The sequence below is a fragment of the Podarcis muralis genome, chromosome 1 (assembly GCF_964188315.1).
Source record: "Podarcis muralis chromosome 1, rPodMur119.hap1.1, whole genome shotgun sequence".
In the NCBI taxonomy this organism is placed as follows: Eukaryota; Metazoa; Chordata; class Lepidosauria; order Squamata; family Lacertidae; genus Podarcis; species Podarcis muralis.
Window position 1 is genome coordinate 37,865,951 of NC_135655.1, and position 25,409 is coordinate 37,891,359.

A 25,409-nucleotide genomic window follows, 5' to 3' on the forward strand; every position below is an offset into this window, starting at 1 on the left:
CAACTCTTGCCCTTGCCCTGTCAATAAACATTTGGCCTGATTTTATCCCATCACCGTTGTGCAGTCTGGTTATTTTGCTGCTCTCATGGGTCACACAATGCACCTGCCTGGGCAAAAGAATATTCTATCAGTTGCTACAGACATCTTGCAAAAACATGTGGGGTTTTCAGTCTTTCTGACCCATAAGACTGGACCATGTTATTACTGAATTTCTGTTTTTATAATACTGCTTTGCTGTTTTTATGATGCTATTTTATTGCTTTTATGTTGTATTTTTGCACATGCTCAGAGATTTTTAAATATTAAGCGGTTTAGAAATGTTTTTAAATAAATAAAATAAAGTGTGAGGCTGAAGTGGCTACTTCATACTGTTTATCGGTTTCTGATGTGATGAGTTTGCAACAAAGCTAATTTCATCCTGGTAGTTAAATGACTTTTATAACAACCTGGTCTATATGTATTAGAAAGTGTGCATTCTTGATGGGAAAATGTACTGCCCAACTATCAACTAAATAAATGGAAAAACATACAATAAACAACAAAGGGGCTACATGGGAAAGATCACCCAGATATGCCACAGGACAATGAATGACATTCTGAAGGTTTATGCATTGTATTCTGGATCAGAAAACAGACCTGGGTTGTGGGAGAGTGTGATAAAACTCTAAGCAATTCACCAGAGTGCTGAACAGCAGTTAAAAAAAAAAAAAAAAGACCCCCCAAAGCAAACCAAATTACAGGAAGCATGCAGCGGTGACAAGCATTAATAGTACCATTATCTCGAGATAATGCTGCACTGATAAAATATTTTACCATGGCCAGGGTCATTATTTCCTGGGGAGAGATGGGCCTCGATATGCTACAGTCTATCACAAAATCTCAAGGGAAGCTACGCAGGATCTCTTGATGTATAAAATGCATGAGCTCTGCCGCTATAACTGAAGGGAATATAATTTAGAGGGCATTATTCCGCCGCGGTACAAAGAGGCGAGGCAGGTTGCACACTTCAGGATTGCAGCGGTCTTGATCACTCCTTTTTTATCTGACGATATATTACAGAGATCCATATATTATGGGAGGCAGACGAAGGCGTGTGCTGTAGACACAGCTGCTTCTGGGCCGTCTGCGCTATCACCTTCGCAGCCACAGAGGAAATGTAGGAGCAGTTTTCAGCTTGGAGATGGAGGTGCCAGAATCACCATCTATGCACATGCTCTTGCATCTGTTCGGAATTGCCTGTTGTTCTGCCATATTCAGAAGAACTAAGTTCATGCAGGGGGGATTTTTAAAAAATGAATTAATTATGTTAACATTCAGTTTCTCCTTTTGCTCTAGGTCTGTTTACATGGTCTGTTTTTATTGTGAGCCCTTTAAGGGAAATGGGCCCGTATAGATAACGAAACTGCCATTGGGACAGTGGTTCCCAACCTTTTTTTGGTCATGTCCCACCTAAGCATTTCTAAAAACCTGTGACATATAATTCTTATTATTCAAAAAGTGAACTCCTATTCACATGGAGGAAGCCTGAAAGGCTATTAATTGTTAATAACACATTCTCAAATTGCCCCCCTTAAAAATCAAATTGCCTCCCTGGGGGATGTGTGCCCCACACTGGGAATCATGGCCTTAGGAGAAAAAAGGATATACAGTGGTACCTCAGGTTAAGTACTTAATTTGTTCTGGAGGTCCATTCTTAACCTGAAACTGTTCTTAACCTGAAGCACCACGTTACCTAATGGGGCCTCCTGCTGCTGCCGCGCCACTGGAGCACGATTTCTGTTCTCATCCTGAAGCAAAGTTCTTAACCTGAAGCACTATTTCTGGGTTAGCGGAGTATGTAACCTGAAGTGTATGTAACCTGAGGTAGCACTGTACCGGTAGGTCCACACCAATACAGCCCTCTTTGATGGCCCTTAGACACAAGACACCGGGACTTATTTATTCTCCCAGTAAATTTGGGAATTAAATGCCCAAGGACCCAACAGCTGTAAATGCGAGACTGCCATTTTATAAGTGCACATTTTTTAATGGAACTTTGAACTGTTTTGTGAAGTTGGTTTTAACTGCATTACTGGGAGGACGAACAGTATAAAAATCAAACAAATCCATCATTACATATTAGGGAGGAAATTTGTCACTATCTGGTTCATAATAAGAATTTAAGTACCTCATAATGCTCGGATATATTACAAACTGAGCATTGACTTCCCAAGAGTTCCCCTCCAGCATGAAAGGTAAAATGGAACCCTCCACATTTGTATGTTACCACTGACCTGGCTGTTTTGTAGGTGTCTGCTGGAAAATAAGGGACGCGGGTGGCGCTGTGGGTAAAAGCCTCAGCGCCTAGGGCTTGCCGATCAAAAGGTCGCGGTTCGAATCCCCGTGGCGGGGTGCGCTCCCGTTGCTCGGTCCCAGCGCCTGCCAACCTAGCAGTTCGAAAGCACTCCCAGGTGCAAGTAGATAAATAGGGACCGCTTACTAGTGGGAAGGTATACGGCGTTTCCGTGTTCTGCGCTGGCTCGCCAGATGCAGCTTTGTCACGCTGGCCACGTGACCCGGAAGTGTCTCCGGACAGCGCTGGCCCCCGGCCTCTTAAGTGAGATGGGCGCACAACCCTAGAGTCTGTCAAGACTGGCCCGTACGGGCAGGGGTACCTTTACCTTTACCTTTACTGCTGGAAAATATTTGCCCCATAGTCACAGTGAAGTGAAGTGCTCAGTGTGAAACTGTCATTGGATGCTGTGAGCTACATCCAAGTACCAACCAGATTTTTGTTTGATTGATAAACTTTTATTTAACAAAATTTGTCTACAACAACAACCACTCAGTGGTTTGCATGAAATATGAACTCTACATTAAAATTATTGATAAAAGTCAGATATTACAACCATGTTGACCTGAAGAAATTCAACATATAAATAAAATCAGTAGTTAAAATTTACATTATAAAATAAATTTACATATTTAAATACTTGTCAATTTTAGATGTGTAATAATCTATCATCTACCTACCTACCTACCTACCTATCTATCATCTATCTATATCTATCTATCTATCTATCTATCTATCTATCTATCTATCTATCTATCTATCTATCATCTATCTATCTATCTATCTATCTATCTATCATCTATCTATATCTATCATCATCTATATTATTTGTTAAATTTATATCCCACCCTTCCTCCCAAAGGAGCCTAGGGCAGCAAACTGATGAAAACCTATTTAAAAAATGACTCTGACTACCAATTGCTGGTGAACATAAATGGGAAGAGTGCTGCTCTGCTTTTGTCCTGTTCGTGGTTTTTCCAAGATCATCTGGTTGGCTGCTGTGAAAACAGGAAGCTGGACCCGCTGAGCCTTTGGTATGATCCAGCATGACTCTTATTCTTTTCTTTTCTTTTCTTTTCTTTTCAAAATGTAGGTGGGGGGATGATTGAATTCTCAAGCAAGTTTTCTGCCTTGGCATATCCCAGAAACTGCAATTGCCAGAGAGCAGGACAAGTTTCTTGTACATGCCACCTAATTGCACTTGCCAAAGCACAAGGTAGAAGAGAACTTTCTGGAGCAGATTTTTTAAATAGATCTAATTGTAAATTGAGCTGAACAGGCTACTGCCACTACAACCATATACTTACTTACATGTTGTTGTTGTTTAGTTGTGTTCGACTCTTCGTGACCCCATGGACCAGAGCACGCCTGGCACTCCTGTCTTCCATTGCCTCCCGCAGTTTGGTCAAACTCATGTTTGTAGCTTCGAGAACACTATCCAACCATCTCGCCCTCTGTCGTCCCCTTCTTCTTTCCCATCATCAGGGTCTTTTCCAGGGAGTCACCTCTTCTCATGAGGTGGCCAAAGTATTGGAGCCTCAGCTTCAGGACCTGTCCTTCCAGTGAGCACTCAGGGCTGATTTCCTTCAGAATGGATAGGTTTGATCTTCTTGCAGTCCATGGGACTCTCAAGAGTCTCCTCCAGCACCATAATTCAAAAGCATCAATTCTTCAGCGATCAGCCTTCTTTATGGTCCAGCTCTTCCCAGCACTACTGGGAAAACCATAGCTTTAACTATACAGACCTTTGTTGTTACTTACATACATGATACAAAAGAGCTGAATATGGTGCACAAGATGAAAAAAAACTACTTACCTAGTTTCCATCAGAGATAGCAATTATTTCAAAAGTATCTGAATTAGGGTAAATTTGAAAGAGTTTGGCAACAACAGCTGCAAGTTTTTCTGCCCTATGAAAGTTAGAGGAAAGAAATAATTGTGCATCTAGGAGACAAATTGTTGGCACTAAACTGAAAGCTAAACAATTAACATTTCTGGAGTGTCTGAATAGCAAATACTTCTTTCTTAAAAATCAATTTGCAGTAATCAACTACTAAACACTTCAGTACCTTGCTCAGCTGACTTGTTAATATGTTTATAATTTGCTAATGTGGCACGGCAAATGCTTCTTCACAACAATAAGTGTTTTCTCAGAAAATGGGGTTGTAAGAAAAATGCAGACTAGCAGAGCAATTAGATACTCTCAGAAACGTCCCACAATGATCCAGGAAACTCGGGCTGTTCACTAGGATAGAGACAGTCAGCCTTAATACCCACATGTCACATGGTACAGAGGGAGCCAATCCTCACTGGCCAAGCCAGAGGTGTGCCCATCAGGTTGCAACGCGTGAATAACAGCGAACACAGGCAGAGGAAGCAGATGCAGCCAAGGCAACCCCATGGCACACTCTACTAAAGCATAAGTATGCACACACATGCTCTGAGAGTGGCTCGTTCCAATCCCCCCATGTGCAATGTCTCCTCCATTAACCTATATTGGAAGAAGGGCATAGCGCCAGACAGCACCAGCAAGCCAGGCAACCTTGTAGTTTGCAAAGCAGGCACAAACATGCAGACGTGAAAAATTACTTTCAGGTGTTCCATTGCCATGAAGATCAAGGGGGATGGTACAATGGGTCAATGTTTTCTTCAAATATGGCTTTATCATGATCAAGGATTTTATCACTGTTTTGATACGGTTCAAAATGAGCCATGACTGAAAACTAAAGAAGGACAAAGGAGGGAAGTCATGGAAATATGGACTGAAAGCAATGCACAGTTCATGGGTGATATCAAATATAAGGCTAGATTATAGACTCATCGAATTGTGGAGCTGGAAATGACCACAAGGGTCATCTAGTCCAGTGTTTCCCAACCTTGTGCCTCCAGCTGTTTTTGAACTACAACTCCCATCATCCCTGACTAGCAAGACCAGTGGCAAGGGATGATGGGAATTGTAGGCCAAAAACAGCTGGAGGCACAAGGTTGGGAAACACTGATCTAGTCCAACCCCCTGCAATGCAGGAATCTTTTGGCCAGTCTGGGGCTCGAACCTCCGGCCCTGAGATTAAGAGTCTCATGCTCTACTGACTGAGCTATCCAGAATTCACAGAGCAGTTTATTCCATTTCCCTGATGTTTCCCTAATTGTTCATTTCGGTATTATATTTGAGCTTTCAGACTACATAAAAGCCACTTCTGGAAATACAGTGGACTATTATTATTATTATTATTATTATTATTATTATTATTATTATTATTAACTACCAAACTTTTAGAAGACATCTAAAGGCAGCCCTGTTTAGGGAAGCTTTTAATGTTTAATAGGTTATTGTATTTTAGTGTTTTGTTGGAAGCCACCCAGAGTGGCTGGGGAAACCCAGCCAGATGGGCGGGGTATAAATAAATTATTATTATTATTATTATTATTACTCAATTTTTTCCATTTACCCCTTTAGTTGTCCTTTCACAGTATTGTTACAAAATGTTCTGACTGCCTCCCTGGCTGTATTCCTGCTTTAGATGCAGTTTTTAAAAAAACTGTGTTGTTTGTTTTGAGCAAAGTTCTCAAATTCTTTCCTCCTTCCTTTTGCCTTGCTGTCAGTTCACATAATTCATATCACTAGAGTTGGTGTTTCTCTCTGTGTGTGTGTGCATTTCATTTGGAAGAGGCATGCAATTTCTAATGAAAGCCATCTTGTCTTTTATAGCTTCCTCGACTCTGCCCTTTAATGATGCTGACCTCCTCTTCACTTTATTTATACCTTTGGTAATCTGGGGTATACTTTTATCTGCGCTTCTATTTTAAAGTGGTTTAAAATAAGTTCTGAGCACCCAGAAAAGGATTGACCCTCCTGATTCTTCCTTTCAGCTTCCTTTTACATAATTCAACTCATCTCAGAGAAGTTTTCATCTTTTGAAACTGTAAGAGATGATGCTGAACTTCCTTAATGACTTTCCACTTACAACTACATTGAATTGGCTTGTACCGAGGTCACTGTGAATTCACCCAATTAGGATCCAGTCAAGGACCACCTCTCGTTAGTCGACTCTGTTGTGCAATTATTTCACATATTTATACATGCCATCTTTTTGCCACAACCTGAATGCATGTTTACCCTGCCAACATGGCAATAAAAAGGTAAAGGTACCCCTGACTGTTAGGTCCAGTCATGGACAACTCTGGGGTTGCGGCGCTCATCTCGCTCTATAGGCTGAGGAAGCCGGCGTTTGTCCGCAGATGACTTCCGGGTGATGTAGCTAGCATGACTAAGCCGCTTCTGGCGAACCAGAGCAGCACACGGAAATGCCGTTTACCTTCCCGCTGGAGCGGTACCTCTTTATCTGCTTGCACTTTTGGGTGTGCTTTCGAACTGCTAGGTTGGCAGGAGCTGGGACCAAGGAATGGGAACTCACCCCGTTGCGGGGATTTGAATTGCCAACCTTCTGATCAGCAAGCCCTAGGCTCTGTGGTTTAGACCACAGCGCCACCCGTGATAGTCCCCCATTATTCCACCGTTTTCTCCTTTGACTATCTCTCCAACAGAGCTGGCAGCACAGCTTTTAGATTTCCCATTATAGTGAATATAGGAGGGGGAAAAGAGCTTTGTTTTTAACAGAATGAATTTGGTTCAAAATAATGAGTTGAATTGGAAAAACACAGAGCAGGACTGAAACTGATTGGGTTGATTCTCAAAACTACATACACACAAAAAAGTCTAATATTCTGGCTAGGGCAGACCTCTATTAAATGGGCACATCCTAAGCTGATAGCATCTTGGTCAAGACCAAGAGATAACTAAGACTGACCACAATCATTTGGGGATGTGTACCTTTGCTTTCAGTTTTCTGTTTCTAACGGCAACTTCTTTGGTTGCCAGACAAGTATTCCAAAGGTTCCCCAACTTTTCTGAGTGATCTTTTTTTTAAAATGGTACAATGATGAGAAGGGAGGATAAGGTCATATTGCGTGAACTGAATATTTTGTTCGTTGGAGTCTGTTATATTCTGGGATGAGAAGGGGCAAAACAGTTTTAAGCATTGGTAGATTATCTTTTATATTTCTGTATAGCTAAGTAAAGCTGGAGGTACAGTGCCTAGGAAAGGCGATGAAAGGATATAAAGCAAATGACTGCAATGAAGCTGTTTCTACTTCTTGTTTTATATGCTCCAGAGTGCAGCCAAAGAACAGTCCTTGTTATGTGATGCCCCTTCACAGGTCAGGAAGAAAAATTAACAAGCCAGAGTTAAAAGCACAGCTAGAAGAAAGGATCTGGCAGGAAGTGGCAATATGAAGTACATTTGTCAGTCTTGGTGAATGCATATACAGTGGAAGGTGGGATCTGGTTAGTCTCAGCACCACATCATTCTAATGCTGTTTTGATCTTCTTTCTATCAGTTTCAGTAGGCTACCTGTACTGAGCATCCATTATACTTTGGACCGAAATGTAGCTTCTAAAAGTTAAATATTGATTTTTTCAGATCCTACTGTTCCTTTAAGAACCCATACTTGAAAATTCAGTCTCTAAAACATAGAATGTCTTTTCTTTACCTTCCTTCTTTCTTTTCCCATAAAAAGTCCTTTCTTTTTCTTGCTTATGGCGACAAGTAAATTTCTCCACTCAGTCACGAAGCCGTCAAAGAGGCAAATCTCCAAGGTTTAGCTTTTGTGTGTGAGATTTTTCACACAGCTCTACATCTAATTATCTGTGTATACCATCGGCTGAGATTCTCAAGGTATTGCTTATTGGAACTGACCTGCTAGGCATCCCAGGCCTTAAGGATGAATGAATAAATAACTTTGCTGAATGCTGCTGAATATGTGATAATGTAATTAGTATTCTTGCCAACTGAACTGAAAATGCAGTGTTGTTCCTCCAGGGACAATTGCACTCCTCTTTAAATGTTTTTATTCCCTTTTAAATTCATAGGATACATATGAGCTAAGCAAAAGGGTCAATTTAAATTAATACTCCATTATAGTGGAAATTAGTGACTACATTGATCTGTCTTGGGTAGGAAAGGTACAATTTTATTTTATGTTCTAGGTAAAGTTGATTTGAAAATATATGTGAATCTTTTCTATCATTTCCAAAGCCAATATAATTGAGTATATATGTATTGATGTATAATTCATTCACAACCATATATCGGGGAGGAAATGTGTCTAAAATAAGTCTATATAAAATTCTATTTAGAAAATATGTATGTTATGTTAGGCAACAGTGACTATGCTGCCATAGTTTATTAGAAAAACATTTGAGCATTTAAAATATTATTAAAGTACAAGAGTCCGAGTTTTATTATATCCTCTATTGCTATACTATAAAATAGAATGACTTTAAACCCACGGAAAGCACATGAAGCAGAGATCCAAGCTTGTTAGGAGAAAGGCGAAGAGAAAAAAGCTTACCCAGAAGCCAAAAACATATCTAGCAGTGATGTTCGCCATTATCTGCATATAAAGCAAATGATTATCTCCCATAGCTTTGTTGACAGCATCACAAGATGAGTTGCTGTTAAGGATGAAGAGGCAAAATAAAACCGCAAAGACTCAGCATGTTCCTTCCATGGAAGTACAGTTAGAAGAGAATGTGTCAACTTAGACTAACAGCCCCAGAGTACACCTGACTGCTGCAGAGACTGTTAATGTTGATTTAGATTACTGCTATCCCGTAGCTGCGATAGACGCCAAGGTGGTGCTTGCTTCCATAAGCTGGGAACTATACTGACAAAAGTACAGCATCACTGAGACAATCCTATGGAAATGCAGTAATAGAAGCTGCAAAAACAACAACAACAACAACAACAGAGATTCTGAAGCTCAGTGGTAGAGCATCCGCTTCGTAGGCAGAAGGTTGCAGGTTCAATCCTGAACATCTCTAGGTAGGGTTGGGAGAAAACTCTGCCTGGAATCTTGGAGAACTGCTGCCTGCCAGTGTAGACAGTACTGAGCTAGCTGGATCAATGGCCTGACTTAGTTTCTTATGTTCCACTCCTGGACCTCAAGGGGCATCCTAAGGATGGCAATTGTGACAATGCACACAGCTCTATCTCAAATGGTTCAGAAAGTCATGGATTCCCCCTTTTACAGGCCCTTTCAGCCCTTGATAGGATGATTCCAATAACACTCTTCTTTCTGAAGTGTATCTGAAGAAGTGTGCATGCACACGAAAGCTCATACCAAGAACTAACTTAGTTGGTCTTTAGTGTGCTACTGGAAGGAATTTTGTTTTGTTTTGACTATGGCAGACCAACACGGCTACCTATCTGTAACTCTTCTTTCTATACAAGATGTGTTCCCTGATTCAGAGATCTTTATGTGGATCAGGATAGATAGGTTTTACTCTCTTCAACCCCCCTCTTCCTTGTCTTGAGAACAAAACATAAAACAAGTTAAAGCTTCTATTTTTTAAAAAAAGTCCATTGAATGAAATCTCAAGTCTCTTTGGTGGGTACCAACCCTTAATATTCAGCTCCTTAACTTGATCCCATATAATCCTCTTTTTTTGTAAAGACCATACTAGGAATGGCAGTGAAGTTCACCCAATGAAAGCTCTCTAATGAACATTGAAGGCTCAGAAAGTTTTTCAGCTCAGCTCAAAGTTCACACAGTAAGAGAGTTCCTGCCATCCTCCTTGTTCTCCCCTGTTGCCTTAGCCAAGGCTTGAATATGGAGGAAGAGGAGGAGTTAGTTAAGTCTGTGGCCACTTACTACTGGCTGAAGAATGTGACCAGACTCTAGGTAATGAACATTAAGCTGAAAGCCGACCCCAAGCCTGCAGATGTTCATGGTTGCTCTTCCCAAGCCCAGTACTCTGTAATCCCACCTCCTCTACAACACCTGCCCAATGACAGATGGAGTGCACCAAGCATGAAGCGGTGGTGGTCGAGAAACAGGGTAACCTCCAGGCCTGGCGTTTGTCCCTTAAAAAGCCACAGTTCTCAGGAAGTTAGAAGTCTATGCATTATAAGACCTCAGTGAAACCCATCTGTCACTCCTTTCCTCAACTGCATGTGCAAAAACTGCCTTCTTGACCACTGAACCCACTATTGGTCTTGTCCACTCAATCTGCTGGAGTCTGTCTTTGCATGCAGGGGATAGACAAGTCCCTAACTCACCAAGGGCTTGAGACCTATTGGCTACCCTCACCTGGTGTAGCTAGCCAGTCAAATGCATTTCCCAGGATGTGACCACCATTGCATGCTGACAGCCACAGGTAAGAGCTGAGTGCAGGGTGGGGGCCAAAGCTGCATGAACTACCCCAGAGGTCCTGCCCCTCCTCTAACACAGCATACACACACTTGCTTTCTCTCTACCTCTCAATTATCTCCAGTCTGGTTAACATATTGAGCTTTTACGTTCCCACAATGTGCTCTGACATACAGACCAAGGATTTGTTCTAGACCAGACTGTCAGGAAGGTCCCTGTCTGCCTCTCCCATATCAGTCCCTACAGCCACAGCAGTTACTGTAACTCTACAGTGGTTTGGACTTACCCCTAAAGGCACACTTTCCCATTGTCTCCCAAGACAGACAGATGCCAACAACAACAACTCAATTTGCCTTCAATTTTGTTGAAGGCTGACTGTGTCACACTTGGAGCTCTCCAAAGTCCTGAACCCACAGCCTCCTTTGCTCTGGTTGCCCCCCATGCCTGTGGACTACTGCTTGGTGCCAGCACATGACACCCATCTCCAGAAGCCATCGGCATCTGTTCCAGAAACACACTCAACTCCAGCTTGTCTGCTGACAAGTCCTGTGGCATAAGCAGTGGCATCAGGACCGAGAACCTCCTTTCCCCTTCCTTCTTAGGTGTGCTGAACACCAGCATGCTGAGTGGTCCTCTGGGATGGAATTCTCTCAAGGGCTGCTACAACCTCCACTGATGGTGTTCATTTTGCCAAGTATTTTAAAAGGGGAGGGAACCTTGGTTCCTGCTCAGTGGTGTCAATCTAATGGTTCTGCAGACAGTGCAACATTACAAACCTGTCAAAGGCTTGTTGTTTTCTGAAGTATTTTCCTTATGTGGTGGGTTATTTCAACACACACATGCTACACAAGCAAGCAAACACACATATATACTACTTGAATCTGAATTCCTGGAGGATTGGCCCAGTTTTCCTACCTGCAAGAATAACACCCATAAATATTCAAGCTCAGTGGGGAATTGGACTCCCTTCTCTCTGTAAAAACTCTGTAGGTTTTGATTGTTTTATGATGGAATTTTATTTTATTTTATTTTATTTTTGCCTGCACAGTTGGCTTTGGGTTTTTCAATGCTTTATAGACCCTTGTATTTTTATTAGTTCTGTGTTCCCTGTTGATTTTATGTTTTATATACCTGCTGTCACCACCAGCATCTCACTGTAAACAAGAATGTTGTATCTCAGTAGGTTATTTTTCTGTTAATGACCTGTGATACACTATATAAATAAACCCGAGAGAAGTCCACAGGTGCAATTTCTTAGAAATATTGCAATATGACTGGGGTAATGTTTGCAAGTTCTTTAAAACTTTCCTGTGCTCTACTTTGGAAAAAAAAAGGCAGATTGCAGTTCAGCAGAGTATGGATGAAACAAAATGTACCCACATTCAACTTAATGTTCTCTCCAAGATGTCAATAGTAAACCAGCTTTTCACTGGGCAACCCTATGTAGCTCTCTTAGGACTTCAGGAGGCGAATGAAGGATAGACGAGACAGTGAAACCACTATCTCAGAGTCAGTTAGCCTGTTCTAGAAATTGGGCTTTTAGGGTTGCAACTCCAGCTCTCTGGCTTCAATTACTAGCTGAAATCAGACAGGCACCTAAGAGGATGGAGTTTAGGCAGCCACTGAAGACATTTTTGTTTAGGAAGGCTTTTTCTGAGATGTAACTCAGTCATTTATGGATGATAAATTTTCTGCATGATGAAATTGTTTAATTGTTTTTAGAGTTTGCTGAACTGATTTTATTGTGTGCTTGTGTTTCTGTGTTTTATTCTGTGTTTACCGCATAGATGGCTTTATGCTATGAAGCAGTCTATAAATTTATTTAATAAACAAATATGCTGGGCCAATGCAATAGATTGAGTTGTTTCTGTGTCTTCCATCAGTTTGGAAGAAGAGGGAATTGTTTTAAGTGCAACTTCCCAGCTTATAGTGATGCAGTGGGGACAAAAAAATCAGCACCTCTTCTTTACAATTTGGGTAAATTTACTGGAGCAGTTATGAACTGAGATGTGGGGAGAGCATGTTTCGTCCACATTTTTGCAGTCTAAGAGTGTTCCTCTCTAATTTGTTGTACCCTATAGGTCACTCAACAAAAGCACAACATATTTGCATGGGTTTTATGGAATCTTGTTAAACATGGGAATTTCTGTTTAGTATTGTTTTTTTAAATAAACATGTTTCATGCACATCAACACACAGCAGTGATGTTGGGGGAAAACAGCAGAGACAATGCAACTTTGTTTGCTCTCAAGTGTTGTCAATGCATAGGGAGTCTGATTGGTTATGTGCATCCATGACATCATTACATTTACTACGTGATTCCTGATTGGCTAGGGTCATGTCATGAAAAAAATCATTTCAGTCAAAAAGAATACAAGGAATGCCAAAGCAGCAGAATGTTTCAGGAACAATGGATGTTGTAAACAGGATTTTTTGTTATGTTAAATAAGTATTTTTTAAATAAATCCTTTTGTACCCTTCAAAGTGACAATTTTGCAGTGGAAATCAAATATAATGAAAATTTAGCACAGCAGTACATAAGAGCCCTGTCCGCAAATGATTGCTCTGCAAGCCAACCATGTTCTAAAGAGCCAAGAGTCAGTGGGAAGGGCACAGTGAGAACCTTGCTACCTTTCATACTACAGGGGTTCTCTGGACGTGCAGCTCAAGCTGACAGTTCTCAGAGCCTCAAGGGATGCACAGTTCCACCTTTTAATTATATCCCTTGGCCAATTTTCATTTTGTTTCTTGTGTCATCTATAGGGACAGATGAATCAACCTATTTCTGTCCTGGGTCAGCTTCTCCTAGATGCAAGAACAGGTCCCTGCTGTCCCATTTACATGTGGATTTAAGGGGGGGAGAATCCTAAAATAATATCCACAGTTCTGCTAAAATCAAAATCATACAATTAGGAAGCATTCCAAGGGGCTTCTTTCTTTCTTTCTTTCTTTCTTTCTTTCTTTCTTTCTTTCTTTCTTTCTTTCTTTCTTTCTTTCCCACTTAGAGCATCTGGTAACTTTCTAAACATCATCTTTCTAAAATGAGTCCACGAATAAAATTTATAATGATGGCTATACCCATGTAACTATGGGGGCAGCATGAACCAATAAAGTGTTTACAAATGTGCAAGCAAATAATACACATCAGTCAGCTCCCTCTTTTTCTTTCTTTTTTTTTTAAGGTACCGGTAATAAAGAGGCAAACCACAAAACATTGTGGAGCAAAGTGAATCTTTTTTCCTACCAAAAAGACCGTAGACTCATTTGCCTGAAATTTGGCAGAATGGACTCTTGGTCCTTAAAGATTGTTCACTTTGTCCCAAGGGCAAAATGTTACAGCCATTTTTAGATTTCCCATTATGGTGAATAAGGAAACTTGGAGGTTCATTTTTACAGGCTCCACATTACTCCACAACTTGGTGCCTGCTTGGGAAGTTGGCCACACCATTGCTTTCTAGATAGGGGATTGTGTATGAATAGAAGTTGGTCACAAGTGCTCACATATTTCTCATCCATACAAGCAATTTTGAAGCTGTCTGGTTGGTCAATGGAACAAGAAGTTTTGGATAGAACTAGGTTTCTACTGATTGGAGGATTCCCTAAATGGAGTTCTGCTCACTGGATAATCATGCCAGCTGAAGGGGAGAGAGGTGACTTCCAACAATTCCCTTTTCTTCCTGCAGCCTCCTGTGTGCCCCAGAATTTGTTCTGTAGGCCTGGGGGACCCTTCAGCATAAAAAGTGGTACAAGGAGCTAGAGGGGGAAAACCCCATATATTGCTCTCCCTTTTTTGCTAGCAGGGCCACCCAATGGGTCTTGATCCCATCTGTTGTAAATGGAAGGAGACCTCCCATTCGCAGATGCATAATGATTGAAGCCAATGTCCCAGTCAAAATTTGGACTTTGGGAACTTTCAAAGCATCTCCAAATATCAGGCCATGCCAAGGCTTGTAACTAATTAAGCAAACATGCAAAAGTGAAAAATGAAGTAATATTTTTTTTACTTCTTCTTCTTCTTCTTCTTCTTCTTCTTCTTCTTCTTCTTCTTCTTCTTCTTTTTTTTTTTTTTTTTTTTTTTTAAGAGATGAACCTCTTAAAAGCTAATGAGCCATGATGGACTTACCATTTCTCATTTCTGTTTGCCCATCCATCAAAAGATTCATTCTTTGTTTGGACAAATAAAGGGTCTGAAATTAATCAGATCTCCTTTTGACTCCTGTTTCTTTTAGATAATGTCCTACTGTTTTATACAAATTAAATGTCATTGGAATACCTCTAAAAATGTCACCATGTGAGCAATAATGGTGACAAAAATGCAAAACCAGATGGCACTTTCACAAAGACTATTCAATTGATCTGTCAGTTTTAGGTACTGTTAAGGGACACTTGGGGCCAACACAGTTAACCTCAGCCATCTTTTGCACATTGTCTTGAGTACTTGTTTAATAATGGTGATTAATATTTTGAAATGGCAACAACTTTGAATTCTGTACACAATGGCTTCTGTCCTCCTCCTTTGTGAGGAGAAGCCATTGACCAGCTATTTTGGAGTTGAGTCTGAATCTGAGTCTCTACACAGCTATGAACTTTAGAGTCAGGAGGAACATAGACACACAAAAAATGACTTTCTCATCTTCGTAGGGTTGATGTGAGCATTCAAATAGAATAATCCCTTTTATTTTGTCCTGAATCTTTTGAAGGACAGTGCTATTTTTCTAGAAAAAGTGGTGCTGGAACTCACCATGAACACCTCCTTTGTTCTCTTATGATGACAACGATGCCCACCTGAGACGTGCCGGAACTGAGTTCCAGTGAGTTCTGGCTGGGGAAAAAAAGTCCTGTTGGAGGGTATATCAGAAGCTAAATCTGTACGAATCCTCTGCTAAGCTTATAATCACACTGTTTTATTCATTGCTATTCATACCTTTGTATACTGCCCTGGTATGTATGTAGATTATGAAAGGCAATTTTGATATTTTAATAAACATATTTTTAAAATACTGTAAAAAGTCACATGTAGGTTATGCTCATATCTTGCATGGAAGGAACTGCCGGGGGAGTCAATTAAAAATGTCTGCCATGCACCCATTGCTCATTTGCACCAGCCATATTCATTGCAATTGATCATTAGAGTAGGGAGGGCAGGGAGAGTTCAGGACTGTGAGCAGAGCGCTCCGTTTTTAAGTAAAGGAGTTTATTTCTCTTTCCTGCTGCATATTAATGGCTCTGAATCGGCTATGGAGCCTACTCTATATCCCTCTCTGGATGAGGCAACTGTTGCTGGCCTGTATATGTCTTTGCGAGCAAAAGAGGTTGTAACGAGTGATAGGGCAGGCACATTTGTATGCTTCCTGAGTAGTCCCCAGGCAGTATTATCCATCAGAAAACTCCTGAATGGAGCATTCAGGAGAGCATGTAGATGCCTGTGCTTTACTGCACATCCCAATACATGTCCCAACTCAGAAGTACCGTATTTACTCGAATCTAATGCTCACCCTTTTCGGCCAAATTACGTTGTGGAAATTAAGGCACGCATTAGATTCGATGGCACATTTACATTCGCCCGCAAATACTTCTTTTGGGTTCAAGGTCTGAAATCTGAGGTGTGCATTAGATTCAATATGGTATGTCTCCTTGAGTTGAGTGGGACTTACTGAAAGGTAAGTGTGTCCAGGCTTTCTGCCTAAACCCTACTGCCCAAGAGAATATCTTCTGTGTTTGGTGCTGTCAGTTTTGACAGCTTGAATCACCAGTGCAGCAGTGGGAGAGTGTTATCTACAGCAGGCAAGCACATACCGGACTGTAGAGAAATATATTTGCAAGCCACAGGGCAAAAAGGCATGAAATGCATAGGGCAGAAGCTGGGCAGTGACGATTCTATGCAAAGCAAAATATGGACAGGAGAAGAGCAGAGAGACCCATTTAAGACAGCACTAGGGAAGAAACTGTGACTATGGTAATTTAGCAGCTAAAGATGTGTGATTATTTTATGTTATGCAAAAGATAACCCCAGTCTCAACTGAGCCAGAGTCCAATAGAATCCAATATGCTAATACAGTCTAGCTTTTAACTTCAATGTAATAGCAACATTGGTTTTTATTAAGTTCTGTTGATTTATTTGGGACATAGTTCATCTTTATTGTATATACAGTGGTACCTCGGGTTACAGACACTTCAGGTTACAGACGCTTCAGGTTACAGACTCCGTTAACCCAGAAATAGTACCTCGGTTAAGAACTTTGCTTCAGGATGAGAACAGAAATTGTGCAGCAGCAGCAGGAGGCCCCATTAGCTAAAGTGGTACCTCAGGTTAAGAACGGACCTCCAGAATGCATTAAGTTCTTAACCTGAGGTACCACTGTATACAGTTCTGCAAAGAAATGAGGCCAATCCAAAGCTATTCTGAAAGTTTATGCCACAGTAAATGTGTGTTAAGGTGCCACAGAACTCTTTACTATTTTGGCTTTAGACTTGACAGGTCACAGGAAGCAGGTAAGGAATCATGGAATCGAAGAATTGAACCTTAGGCAGCTAGATGTTCTGCAGAAATTTACATTGAAGCTGCAGCTTCTACGAGGGCCATAATATGTCACACAGATGTTTCTCTCTGCCACCAACACTGTGAAAGCAGAGCTTCTTTCCTCAGCTTTTTAGATATTAAAGCCCACTAAAATTTGAAGCAGAAGAACCCTCTGGGAAATAAATGTACACCATTTAAAATGATTTTAATTAAATTTTGGTGTGTGTGTGTTTAAATATAAATACATCAGCACATCAATTCACCTGATGAGAAATCCAATCTTCAGAATGGCAATCCAGTAACATTATATTTTTGTTATAGTTCTGGTATAAAAATAGGTCTCCACCCGAATGCATCGACTTAAGCCCATAAGAGGCAATGGAGCTTTCTTTGTGATAAATAGACACTAAAGCAAAGCCTTGGCAATCTCCTATATTATTTAAGGAAGCAATGATCAAAGGAAAGAGGGTACAAAGAACTTGCAGCCTCGTATATTTTGCACTGATGCAGAGATATTGTCATCCACGGTGAATACAATTACTACCAAGGAGTGCTGGAGAGATGCTGTTAAACCTCACATTTATAAATCTCTGCTGAAGGTTAGAGGCAGAGGAGTAAAGAAAGAAGCCAAACAACATCCAGGCTCCAGTGACTATTTATGGGGATATATAATTATATCACTTTTTTCCCTTTCTTTTTTGGTAGCTTAGTGATTCTTTCTCACTGCTTTGCTCTTGATGTAACCATTGAACACGAAGTCAATTCCCCTATAATTACACTGCAGTTTTATAACAGCGCTGGGTGCTGATTTTTGATGCAGTGTGTTCACTCTCTGTTTGTACTGAGAACATCTTATCTGTTTCCAGCATATTTTCCCCAGGTTGTTTTTGCTACAACTTGGACCCGGGGGCAGGGGGGGCGGGACTTCCCACTGTTCACAATGTAGTGACCTCCAGCTACTGTTAGACTCCAGCTCCCATCACTCCCAGACAGCATGGCCAAATGGTCAGGGATGATAGGGCAGATCTCCATCCACACCTGGAAGCAACCAGATTGACCATCCCTGCTGTGACTTTACATCTGCTCACTTTCGCTCAACTCCCCCCCCCCCACCTATTTTTATTTACTTAAAGGGTTTTTCATCCAGCTCTTCAGCCTCCAAAAGGCTCCCAGAGTTGCTGACAAATCATTTCCAAACAGGGCATTTTTGTTGAGTGCAATAGAGCTTCATGCATATGGAATTTGCCATAAGATACCTCCTCTCCCCTGAAAAGGCAGTTGTCTTGCCTGTGCACAAATTTGCCTAGGCAGAAATATCAGCTGGAATTCGGTGCCCATGAATGAAGATTTATCGAGACTTTTACAGAGATCAACCAATCTGTGGCCATCCAGATGTTGTTGTAGTACCCTAAATCCCATCAGCTTTAGACAGCATGGTCAAAGACCAGGGTTGTTGAGAATACAGGATCTCCATCCCTGATATAGATGATATGGCAATTAAGAAAGGGAGAACATTATCATATTCATACATTACCTACAGCATGGTGGGACTTCTCTTTTCTTGGTAGATGAGTGGACATTTCTTTTTCATCCACCCTACAGATAATGTGGTGTATTTGAGTGTAGGGATTGAATTGCTCAAAGAGGAACAATTCCTGATATTTGAGGAATACCACACCATGCAAAAAAGTCAGAAACATCAAAAGAACTGCATGGTTTACTGAATATGTAATTGTACAAGAATCAAAATAGAATAACAATCCAATAAAGCAGATTTGAACAAAATACAGGGAAATCCCCCCTTATGAGGGGGTTCTGTTCCGCCCCCTTTGTGTGTATCAGTGTGTATTGTGGTTGCACTACTATGCATACTTACGAGTGGCAGTGAGACTTACGTCTGGGCAAACATGCATTCAATGAGGCTATGAGACAATACATGAAGCACTGAACCCTTGAAATCAGCTAGATAAATGCTACTCATTTGTGGACATTGTAGCAGCCACACCAATAGATGTCCTTACGTTAGTAATGGGTATATTGTTTGCATTTTACTTTAATGAGCTTTGTAGTTTTTAATTGATAAAGGAGATAAATGATACAGCAAATAAACTGAGAACTGAAGACCATGGAGTCTGCTGGGAAAATTGGCTGCAGGACTAATTTTGGTCTAATTGAGTACTAATGCTTTTTCTTATAATAGAACCCACAGTAAGAAATGTGTCTGACTGATGTTCTCTGCATGTGATGTGTGTCTGTGTTTGATAAGCATAAATTGCATAGCACTACCATAAAATTATTTACTTTTATCAAATCCTACTTACCTCCCCAGGCGATATGAATTACGATGCAGCCGTGATTATTTAATCTGCAAACCCAGAAATCTTTAAGCAGAGTTTCATATTTTGGGGTATTTATGTTTAAGTAATCCTGCCACAATGAAAACCTTGAAAAGCTGGGCTTTGGGGAAAGAATTGTGTTGTAGATGGATTACAAGAAAACTATGCTTTTCACCTGTTGGCGCCATTAAAATACCTATCAGTACATGTTTATATGTAGTTATCGTCTATTTTGGAGTCTCAAGGTGGGTTATATAGAGCTCAAAGCAAAAAGTTGACCATGTCGTGGATAACAGCACTAAACCATCAATTGGACCATAATGAAAAGCAAATGAAACCAGCAGGAACACTGTGAGAGACTGATACTCTGAACTCACCCTCCTGTGCAAAGGCCTATGCAAAATGGTGCTGATGAATCGTATAGAATGATGGGGTCAGATGCTTCTGCATCTGGGAAGCCACCACAGAGATGGCCTTCTCACAATACCATGCCACAAACTTCACAAGGACAGCAGATCTCTATATGGGAGTTGGCACTCCTTCAGATACCTGGGGGCTGGTATTTAGGATTTTAAATGTCATTTTAATTGGGCTTTAGGATTTTAAATGTCATTTTAATTGGGCTTGGGAGTGGACAGGCAGCTAAATGCACATGTGTCAGGGGTGCCTCAGGTCCCAGCTCACAAAGGACCAACGCCAGTGTCTCTTTATATACAAAAGTCTTTATTGAAGTTCATTGTCAGTTTTACATCCGTGGCGCGCATCCCTACGTCTGTAACCTTAGACCGTTGAAGCTCCGTCTGATTCTTCCCCTCCCCTACACCAGCTTAACACCCGAGCCTTGCTCCACCTCTTCCTATGCCCTTTTCTCCTCTGGGTCCTCCTGCCCCCTGGGGTTCCACCCCTCCTGGACTCCTCGGAGGCGGATTCCTCTGACTCCTCCCCCTTTCTCCGGCGGGCTTTGGGACCTGGCTCCCAATCCGGACTTTCTGCTGACCCGCGCGCCTGCACATTTGAACTTGGCGCGCGCGCCCAGCCGGCCACTTTCCTCCTAACGGCTACACTGCTCCTGTCACTGCTTCCTCCTTCGGAAGGGCTGGCTGGAACTGACCTCCGCTCCGCCCCTCCACTCTCCGACGGAGGCGTGGTCAGTTCTGACTCTCTCTCTCTCCCTGCTGGAGTGGACGCCGGTTCTGCTCTGTGGGCTTCTTCCCCCCCGCTACGCTCTGGCAGGGAAGCTGGCCCTGATTTCCAGCTGCAGCTTGGCGACTCACCGCTGGCCCCCCTTGCCCTGACCCTGGGCGCCTCTTTCTGAGAGTCTTCTGATTCGCTGGAGAGACTCATGGAATCTCTCGAGTCACTGTCATATCCTCCTAAGCTCCCCTCAGATTCCTCCCCTTCGCTCTCCAACCCCTCTTTCCCCCGTGGCTCTGCCCCTGAGCCCCTGACAACATGTTTAAGAACTGATGTAATATGTGCCCAGCCTGTACGGCCCAGCAGCATCCTGGCCAATGCATTTTGTACTAGTTGTATCTTCCAAACAGTCTTTAAGCGAAGCCTCATATTTACTGGATTGGTGTTGGTTGAGTTAAAAAGGTAACACGGACCATTTTTAAGGTTCTCACACCCAAGTGCTGATAAGAGCTGCACTTGTTGAATTTTAACCTGTCAAACCAGCATTATAGGTGTTTGGTGTTAGAAAATAAGAAAGCATGGTAATGGAATATGAATTCAGCAATGCTTTGCATTGCTCTACAAGCAATCTTGGTTTAAGCTGACACTGTAACTATCAGAGGGCACAAATGTTGGCTAGCAAGACCAGTGAAACTGCCTCCAGGCTATAATTATAAAGACCACCCTGGATAAAGAGGAGAATTGTTAATTAAGATAATTAAAGGCAATATGAATTTAAGAAATCCAGAAGAAATGATAAGAATGGTGGATCATCAGAGGTGCTGATGGAAGTCCAAAAAAGATTGTATAAGATGTGAAGTTTTGTTGTATGTATGATAATTAATATGTTAAAATTAATAAAAATTATTATTAAAAATAATTATAAAGACTACCCAACTGAAGCATGTTGATGACTTGTGGAAGTCAGCTGATTGTTCACCACACCTCAACCAGTGTGATGTACCAGCAGAGGATGAGGGGACCCAGGCAAGCCTTCAGAGATTTCCTGTTCCCTCCAGACAGCTTCTTCCAGCTAAACACTACTATCTGCTATATAAAGTTCTTCCTTTGTCTCTGAAGTGAAGTTAGCATACGTAGAGATCCACTAACACTATCACCATGCTAGCTCATGCTTCTAGGTAAAACTCATAGCTTCCTCCTCTGACTCTCACAGATTCAGATTAAACAGGACAACATCAGTACATAGACATGCAACAGAAGTTAACGAAGGCAATGCCCTGGAGACGATTATACCCGTCTCTACATTCCTCAAACAATGGGAGGGTGAACATGCTCAGCAGGTCATACACTCAACCTGGCTCATGTTGATATAGTAACCCAGTGCACCTGGCACCTTTATCTCAGAACACTGAGACATGGAGGATGTGCTAACTCAAGACATGAGCCCAAGCACTGTGCAATTTAACTCACTGTTCACATTACACCAGCAAAGCATTGGGAATCCAAAGTAAACAAAAGAAAGCAATGCATGAAACACTTCTTTGATGCTACCTTCTGAAGCATTTCTAAATTGATTATGTTCTTTTTTGGATGTGATGGTCAAAAGTGAGTGAGTTATTTCCAGATGAAGCCTAACCAGCATGGCATGACAGGCTGAAGGATCTGGGCATGTTTAATTTGGAGACAAGATGAAATTGGGGAGATCATAGCAATTTTCAAATATCAGATGTGCTGCTTCCTAAGGAAAATGTGAGTAGATATACCCTCAACAGTGTTTTGTAAGTAACTTTAGTAGTCATCCAATACTTTTCAATATGGAATTGGAACAAATGCCAATAGTCAATATTTGGATTATACTGTATAGTACATGTGTAGCATGCAGCTAGGTCTTTAGTTTTTCTTTAGTTCATGACAGGCACAAGGGCCCCAATTCTGACTGAAATTGATATGCATGAGGTAGGAAGATATATGCTTCTCTCCCAGTATTGTGACAAGGCTTAGAAAAAAGTCTACACCAATTAACTGGTTCAAGAAGAAAAAACAAGAGGTAAGTGTAATGTGTAGTTTGGACCTCAGTAAACGTGATTAAAGAAATATTCTTTACAATATTGTGATGATTCAAATTATCTTGCCAAGTACAGTAATAAGTATAATTTATGCAAAGTGAGTTTTAAAGATTCCATACATGAATAATTTTATTGATTATCTAGCAGCTAGCTGCACAAACATTCACTTTTGCTACACATAATGGAATCATTTTGACAATATGAATTATTAGTTATAATTGCAGTCTACAAACTGCATACACCAGCATATATACTTAGTGAATTCCAATCTGAAATCTTGGAGACAATGACAGAAATAATTATGCAACGTACAGTATAGAACTTTAGAGGATGATAGAAATCACTCCAATATCAGTTGTTGTATTACAATGTTTTCAGACTCTCTAGTCATTTGTAATTGATTAACGTTATTTAATTATGTATGCCTCTTTAAAGCAAAACCTCATTTGAAAGTCTTATTAACAGTTTAAAATAACAGGGAATTTCTATGCAGGGAATTTATTCCAATATAGTAGCACCAGATCATACTTGAAATATTGTTATTATTCCCTTGCAAAAAAAGGCATTATCTATCACAGGATAGGAGTCATCCCCATATTAATAAAACACTAAGCTTGGCTTTTGTTTTCAGATGAAACCATCTGATAGTGTTTTAATTGCTGCTTTGAAATCCAAATGTAGCAGGCACTAATTTGTAAAACACTTATCAGATGCCAAAAATATATTTTGTCATTTGTTTCATAGTGTCAGCTGTGAGGGAATTGAAACCCTCGTCCTATTTCTCATTTTCTGCGGAAAAACAACGACAACATGGATCAGGGGTTATAAAGAGATTGTTTGCCACCTCTGGGACCATAGCGAAGTTCTAGAGAACATGTTTACTATGCACAAGTTCCCAGGTTTAGAGTGCAAACCAAACCCCTGCCTCTCAGTGCTAGTGGCTGGAGCATAGTGTGAGTGTCTCTCCATCGTCCACCCCTAGCAGATAGGAGCATGTCTGCAGAGCAGCTTTGTTGTGGTGGAGACCCTCGCTGAACCCTGGTGAGTGGAAAGCTACTCCTTGAAGGAAAGCTATGGGACATTTCGGGGTGGGTTGTTGTTGTTTAGTTGTTTAGTTATGTCCGACTCGTTGTGACCCCATGGACCAGAGCACACCAGGCCTCCCGCAGTTTGGTCAAACTGGTAGCTTCGAGAATCTTGTCCTCTGTCGTCCCCTTCTTGTGCCCTCAATCTTTCCCAACATCAGGGTCTTTTCCAGGGAGTCTTCTTTTTTCATGAGGTGGCCAAAGTATTGGAGCCTCAGCTTCACAATCTGTCCTTCCAGTGAGAGCTCAAAGCTCTGTGGCTCTCCAAGGGGGGATTGTGATTTGGGCCCTTAGCTGGTGTGGTAAAAGCTAAGGAAGAACCACCACTGCATTCTGCCCTGGCTGGCACAAGTCAGCAGGGCTTGGAATGTGACAGTGGATCCTCTCTTCTGCCTCTCCCCTGCCCCATGTTAGGATTGCTAAGTTAGCCCCTGACATTTCCAGTTCAAAGGATCTCAGAGCACAGGTGAGGGAGAATGCAGCAAAGAGCTAGAAGAGGGACAGGGAACCTGCGGCCATCCAGATATTTCTGGGCTAGAACTCCCATCATCCCTAAGCATCAAGCATCTTGGCTGGAGTTTGTGGAAGTTGAAGCCCAACAGCATCTGCAAGGTCCCAGGCTTGCCATCCCTGAACCAATGTTCCAACTCAGTAGAAGGCAATCTCATTTGCAGGTTGTCTTTCTGGTACTGCCATCATTCAAGTGCACCTGCCATAATTTTACAAAGATGAACAGTAACTGTGAGTCTGCAGAATCTGATTCATTATTTAAAATAGAATTACAAAGCACACAGCAGAACAAGACTTGCTGAAGAAGGACTAGCATGGCTTCTGCACATTGCAGAGTTTCAGAACCATTGTAATGCATGTTCTTGCACTGCATGATTCCACTGCTGTCGGCTAAACAAGATGCTTGCAGCACAATCACAACTTGATCCTTTCATATCTACTTGAAAATAAGTTCTGCTGATGTCAAAGAGGCTTATTCCAAGGTAAGCAAGTGCAGAATTGCAACCTAAGTCTGCAGTCATAAACCCACTTACTAGGGCATAAGTCCCATTAACACAGTAAGTACCCATATCTTGGATTGCACTGTTAACAGTTGTGCAATTGTGTAGTATTGGTTATGAATTCACCCCTTCTGTGCTGACTATGATGCAGTGTACAGGGCAGGAAGTAAACGTGTTCAACTGTGCACACTTATGACAAATCCAATGATATCAATTCTGCTTTGAGAATACAGTGGTACCTCAGGTTAAGAACTTAATTTGTTCTGGAGGTCCGTTCTTACCCTGAAACTGTTCTTAACCTGAAGCACCACTTTAGCTAATGGAGTCTCCCGTTGTCGCCACACAATTTCCGTTCTCATCCTGAAGCAAAGTTATTAACCCAAGATACTATTTCTGGGTTAGCGGAGTCTGTAACCGAAAGCATCTATAACCTGAAGCATCTGTAACCCAAGGAACCACTGTATAAGATTTCAGGAACTGGAAATACCCACATATAAATCTAAGTGTATTTGCCCCACATCACATTAATTGCTATGCATAGTGAAAGCCTTTTGGAAGCTGCCCAGAATGGCTGGGGCAATGCAGTCAGATGGGTGCAGTATTATTATTATTATTATTATTATTATTATTATTATTATTATTATTATTCACATGTTCCTAATGCCCCACAACAGAGATACGATTGCAAAAGTGATGGCGAATGTATGAACTGGCT